Source organism: Arachis duranensis, chromosome 5 (assembly GCF_000817695.3).
Source record: "Arachis duranensis cultivar V14167 chromosome 5, aradu.V14167.gnm2.J7QH, whole genome shotgun sequence".
NCBI classification, from domain to species: domain Eukaryota; kingdom Viridiplantae; phylum Streptophyta; class Magnoliopsida; order Fabales; family Fabaceae; genus Arachis; species Arachis duranensis.
In genome coordinates, this window is record NC_029776.3 from 34645735 (window position 1) to 34652664 (window position 6930).

Here is a 6930-nt window from a genome sequence, read left to right on the forward strand (position 1 = left end):
TAGCTCTTTGATCTTCTCTAATCTCATGGAGAATGATGGAATGCTCTTGGTGCTCCACCCATAATTGGTCCATGTTATAACTCAAGTCTTCTAGAGAAGTGTGGAGTTGTTCCTAATAGTTGGTTGGAGAAAAATGCATCCTTTGAGGCATCTCAGGGATTTCTTGATGATGAGCTTCCTCATGCGTCTCTTGAGATCCATGAGTAGGCTCTCTTGTTTGCTCGATCCTCTTCTTAGTTATGGGCTTGTCCTCTTCAATGAGGATGTCTCCTTCTATGATAACTCCAGCTGAGTAGCATAGATGGCAAATGAGATGAGGAAAAGCTAGCCTTGCCAAGGTAGAGGGCTTTTCGACTACTTTGTAGAATTCAAGAGAGATGACTTCATGAACTTCTACTTCCTCTACAATCATGATGCTATGGATCATGATGGCCCGATCCACAGTAACTTTGGATCGGTTGCTAGTGGGGATGATGGAGCATTGGATGAACTCCAACCATCCTCTTGCCACAGGCTTAAGGTCCAGTCTTCTCAATTGAACCGACTTGCCTTTAGAGTCTCTTTTCCATTGAGCTCCTTTAACACATATGTCCATAAGGACTTGGTCCAACCTTTGATCAAAGTTGACCCCTCTAGTGTAGGAGCGTGCATCTTCTTGCATCATAGGCAAGTTGAATGCCAACCTTACATTTTCCGGACTGAAATCTAAGTATTTTTCCCAAACCATTGTAAGATAATTCTTTGGATTCGGGTTCATACTTTGATCATGGTTCCTAGTGATCCATGCATTGGCATAGAACTCTTGAACGATTAAGATTCCGACTTGTTGAATGGGGTGGTCAGAACTTCCTAACCTCTTCTTTGGATCTCATGTCAGATTTTCGGGTACTCATTTTTCTTGAGCATGAAAGGGAGCTCAGGGATCACCTTCTTCTTGGCCACAACTTCATAGAAGTGGTCTTGATGGGCTTTTGAGATGAATCTCTCTATCTCCCATGACTAGGAGGTGGAAGCTTTTGTCTTCCCTTTCCTCTTTCTAGAAGTTTCTCCGGCCTTAGGTGCCATCACTGGTTATGGAAAAATAAAAAAAGCTATGCTTTTACCACACCAAACTTAGAATACTGCTCGCCCTCGGGGAAGAGAAGAAAGAATAGAAGAAGAAGAAGAAGAAGAAGAAATGGAGGAGGGGGAGAAAGAAGTGTATTCGGCCAAGAGGGAGAAGAGAGGGTTGTGTGGTGTGAAAATTAAGAAGGATGGAGGTGTTTATATAGTGGAGGGAGAGGGGGGTAGGTTCGGTTATTTAGGGTGGGTTTGGGTGGGAAAGAGAATTTGAATTTGAAGGTAGATGGGGTTTATGGGGAAGAGTAGATAGATGTAAGTGGTGAAAAGGTGATGGGGAAGAGAAATTGAGGTGATTGGTGAAGGGTGTTTGGGGAAGAGTGTTACTGAATTGTGTGAAGGAAGAGAGAGGGTGAGTTGAGGTAGGTGGGGATCCTGTGGGGTCCATAGATCCTGAGGTGATCCTGTGGGATCCACAGATCCTGAGGTGTCAAGGATTTATCATCCCTGCACCAATTAGGCATGTAAAACACCCTCTGCATGCAATCCTGGCGTTTAATGCCAGATTAATGCTTGTTTCTAGCGTTAAACGCCAGTTCTATGCTTGTTTTGGGTGTTCAACGCCAGTCTGTAGCATGTTTCTGGCGTTGAACGCCAGTTCCATGCTTGTTTCTGGCGTTTAACGCTAGCTTTCCTCAGGGTGTAATCCTGGCATTTGAACACCAGACTGTTGCTTGTTTCTGGCGTTCAACGCCAGATTCATGCTCTGTTCTAGCGTTGAACACCAGACAGATGCTCCTTACTGGCGTGCTCTTCCTCCAGGCTGTGCTATTTCTTCTAGTATTTTTGATTCTGTTTTTAATTTTAGTAATTGTTTTATAACTTCACATGATCATGAACTTAATAAAACATAAAAGAACAATAAAAATATAAATAACTAAAAATTGGGTTGCCTCCCAATAAGCGCTTCTTTAATGTCAATAGCTTGACAGTGAGCTCTCATGGAGCTTCACACATGTTCAGAGCATTGTTGAGACCTCCCAATACCAAACTTAGAATTTGAATGTGGGGGTTCAACACCAAACTTAGAGTTTGGTTGTGGCCTCCCAACACCAAACTTAGAGTTTGATTGTGGGGGCTTTGTTTGACTCTGTATTGAGAGAAGCTTATCGTGCCTCTTTTTCATGTTTACAGAGGGATACCTTTGGGCTTTAAACACAAGGTAGTTCCCGTTCAATCGAAGGACTAATTCTCCTCTGTTAACATTAATCACAGCTCTTGCTGTGGCTAGGAAGGGTCTTCCAAGGATGATACATTCATCCTCATCCTTCCTAGTGTCTTAGATTATGAAATCAGCAGGGATGTAAAGGCTTTTAACCTTTACTAATACGTCCTCTATCAATCCATAAGCTTGTCTTATTGACTTGTCTTCCATATCTAATGAGAAAGTGGCAGCTTGTACCTCAAAGATTCCCAGTTTTTCCATTACAGAGAGTGGCATAAGATTTATACCTGACCCCAAGTCACACAGAGCCTTCTCAAAGGTCATGGTTCCCATGGTACATGGTATTATGAATTTACCAAGATCTTGTTTCTTTTGAGGTAAAGTTTGCTGAACCCATGTGTCTAGTTCACTAATGAGCAAGGGAGGTGCATCTTCCCAAGTCTCATTACCAAACAACTTGGCATTCAGCTTCATGATAGCTCCTAGATATTGAGCAACTTGCTCTCTAGTTACATCTTCATCCTCTTTAGAGGAAGAATAGTTTTCAGAGCTCATGAATGGCAGAAGGAGGTTTAATGGAATCTCTATGATCACTACATGAGCCTCAGATTCCTTTAAGTCCTCAATAGGGAACTTCTTCTTGTCTGGGAGACGTCCCATGAGGTCTTCCTCATTGGGATTCACGTCCTCTCCTTTCTCTCTAGGTTCGGCCATGTTGATTATATCAATGGCCTTGCACTCTCTTTTTGGATTATCTTCTGTATTGCTTGGGAGAGTACTAGGAGGAATTTCAATAATTTTCTTACTCAGCTGGCCCACTTGTGCCTCTAAATTTCTAATGGAGGACCTTGTTTCACTCATGAAACTTAAAGTGGCCTTAGACAGATCAGAGACTATATTTGCTAAGCTAGAGGGACTCTGTTCAGAATTCTCTGTCTGTTGCTGAGAAGATTGTGGAAAAGGCTTGCTATTGCTAAGCCTGTTTCTTCCACCATTATTAAAGCCTCGTTGGGGCTTTTGTTGATCCTTTCATGAGAATTTTGGATGATTTCTCCATGAAGAATTGTAGGTGTTCCCATAGGGTTCACCCATGTAATTCACCTCTGCCATTACAGGGTTCTCAGGATCATAAGCTTCTTCTTCAGAAGATGTCTCTTTAGTACTATTGGATGCATTTTGCCATCCATTCAGACTTTGAGAAATCATGTTGACTTGCTGAGTCAACACTTTGTTCTGAGCCAATATGACATTTAGGGCATCAATTTCAGGAACTCCCTTCCTCTGAGGCGTCCCATTACTCACAGAATTCCTCTAAAAAATGTACATGAATTGGTTATTTGCAACCATGTCAATGAGTTCTTGAGCTTCTGCAGGCATTTTCTTTAGGTGAATGGATTCACCTACAGAATGGTCCAGTGACATTTTAGAGAACTCAGATAGACCATAATATAATATATCCAAAATGGTACACTCTAAAAGCATGTCAGAAGGACACCTTTTGGTCATCTGCTTGTATCTTTCCCAAGCTTCATAGAGGGATTCACCATCTTTTTGTTTGAAGGTCTGAACATCTACTCTAAGCTTGCTCAGCTTTTGAGGAGGAAAGAACTTAGCCAAGAAGGACGTGACCAGCTTATCCCAAGAGTCCAGGCTATCTTTAGGTTGTGAGTCCAACCATGTTCTAGCTCTGTCTCTTACAGCAAAAGGGAAAAGCATGAGCCTGTAGACTTCAGGATCTACTCCATTAGTCTTAACAGTCTCACAGATCTGCAAGAAGATAGAGATCTTCTGATGGAAGTCCTTGAAACTTGCAGTTCTGTTGCATTAGAGCATCTAGTTGAGGTTTCATATCAAAATTGTTTGCTCCAATAGCAGGGATTGAGATGCTTCTTTCATCAAATTTGGAAGTAGGTGTAGTATAGTCACCAAGCATCCTCTTTGCATTATTATTTTCGGCTGCCATCTCCTCTTCTTTTTCAAAAATTTCTGTAAGGTTGTCTCTGGATTGTTGTAATTTAGCTTCTCTTAGTTTCCTCTTCAGAGTCCTTTCAGGTTCAGGATCTGCTTCAACAAGAATATTCTTGTCCTTGCTCATGCTCATATGAAAAAAGAAGGGAACAGAAAATAATAATAGGGATCCTCTTTACCACAGTAGAGAGATTCCTTTATGTTAGTAGAAGAAGAAAAGAATAGAAGAAGGAAAGGAGGAAAATTCGAACTCAGAGAGGAAGAGGGGGTTTGAATTTTAGGATGAAGAAAAGTGTTAGTAATTAAATAAATAAATAGAAAGAGATGAAAGAGAGAGAATTTCAAAAAATTAATTTTGAAAAAAGGGTTAGTGATTTTCAAAAATTAAGAGAAGAATTAAAATTAAAATTAAAATTTGAAACAATTAGTTAATTAAAAGAATTTTGAAAAAGAGGAGGGAATTTTCGAAAATTAAAGAGAGAAAAGTAGTTAGGTAATTTTGAAAAAGATAAGAAATAGTGAAACAAATAGAAAGTCAGCTAGTTAGTTGAAAAAGATTTGAAAATCAATTTTGAAAAGATAAGAAGTTGGAAAAGATTTTGAAAAAGATATAATTTGAAAAAGACATTTTGAAAAGATATGATTGAAAAAGATATTTTGGAAAAAGATTTGATTTTTAAAATTAAAATTAATTACTTGACTAACAAGAAACTAAAAGATATGACTCTAGAATTTAAAGATTGAACCTTTCTTAACAAGAAAGTAACAAATTTCAAATTTTTGAATCAATCACATTAATTGTTAGTGAAGTTTTCGAAATTTTGAAATAAAGATAAGAAAAAGATTTTGAAAATAAAATTTAAAAAATTTTCAAAAATAATAAAAAATGAAAAAGATTTGATTTTTTTGAAAAAGATTTTGAAAAGATAGGATTTTTAAAATTGAAAATTTGACTTGACTTATGAGAAATAGCTAAGTTTTAAAAATTTTTGACTAAGTCAACTCAAATTTTCGAAAATTATGAGCAAAATAAGGAAAAGATATTTTTGTTTTTTTTTTTATTTTTGAATTTTTAATGAGGAGAGATAAAAACACAAATATGACCCAAAACATGAAAATTTTGGATCAAAACACTTAATGCATGCAAGAACACTATGAATGTCAAGATGAACACCAAGAACACATTGAAGATCATGATGAACATCAAGAACTTATTTTTGAAAAATTTTCAAGAAAAGAAAACATGCAAGACACCAAACTTAGAAATTTTTCATGCTTAGACACTATGAATACAAGAATGCATATGAAAAACAACAAAAAACGCAAAACAAGAAAATATCAAGATCAAACAAGAAGACTTACCAAGAACAACTTGAAGATCATGAAGAACACCATGCATGAGTTTTTGAAAAATGCAAAAAAAATTTTAAAGGCATGCAATTGACACCAAACTCAAAAATTGACACTAGACTCCAACAAGAAGCACAAAATATTTTTTTAGTCTTATGATTTTGTAATTTTTTTGTATTATTTTTTTCGAAAATTATCTTTTTGAAAAACAAAAACAAAGAAAGAATTTTGAAAGATTTTTTAAAACTTTTTGAAAAGAAAATTACCTAATCTGAGCAACAAGATGAACCGTCAGTTGTCCAAACTCAAACAATCCCCGGCAACGGCGCCAAAAACTTGATAGGAAAAATTGTGATTCACTCTTTTCATAACTTGAACAATTCTTAGCAATGGCTCCAAAAACTTGGTGCATACTACTATGGTTCACTCACATTCTTCACAACTTCGCACAACTAACCAGCAAGTGCACTGGGTCGTCCAAGTAATAAACCTTACGTGAGTAAGGGTCGATCCCACAGAGATTGTTGGTATGAAGCAAGCTATGGTCATCTTGTAAATCTCAGTTAGGCGGATAATAAATGGTTATGGATTTTTCGAAAATAAAGATAAATAAAGCAAAAAGTAAAGATAGAGATACTTATGTAATTCATTGGTAGGAATTTTAGACAAGTGTATGGAGATGTTGTGCTCCTTCTGAATCTCTACTTTCCTACTACTTTCATCCAATCCTTCTTACTCCTTTCAATGGCAAGCTGTATGTAGGGCATCACCGTTGTCAATGGCTACTTCCTATCCTCTCAGTGAAAATGGTCCAAATGCTCTTATCACAGCATAGCTAATCATCTGTCGGTTCTCGATCATGTCGGAATAGAATCTATTGATTCTTTTGCATCTGTCACCACGCCCAACAATCGCGAGTTTGAAGCTCGTCACAGTCATTCAATCCCTGAATCCTACTCGGAATACCACAGACAAGGTTTAGACTTTCCGGATTCTCAAGAATGGTTGTGAAGAGAGAACTTTTGTGTGGTATAGAATTCAGAATAAATTCCTGTTGCAAGTATAGTTTCTAAACCAACAAAAGTCCTTTCTTACAAATGTTTTGGTTGTCATAAGTAACAAACCCCTTTGGAATTGATAACCGAAGTATTTAAACCTCGGGTCATCTTCTCAAGGAATTACAGGGAGGTATGTTCTTATTATAGGTTATGAGTTTTGTAGATTGGGGGTTTTGAAAGTAAGGAAGAAGTATGTTAAATGACAAGTAAAATAAATAAATAACTGTAAAATAAACTCTTGGCGAGATATGAGAAACTGGAAGTCCTATC

The 6930-nt window shown here is 37.4% G+C and overlaps 1 non-coding gene across 1 annotated transcript; it reads left to right on the forward strand.

Moving 5' to 3' along the window:
- The first annotated feature begins 3760 nt into the window (after window positions 1-3760).
- On the forward strand, window positions 3761-3868 carry LOC127747949 (small nucleolar RNA R71). Its single transcript, XR_008009894.1, has one exon. It is a non-coding gene; the product is annotated as a small nucleolar RNA R71 (small nucleolar RNA).
- Window positions 3869-6930: the final 3062 nt, after the last annotated feature.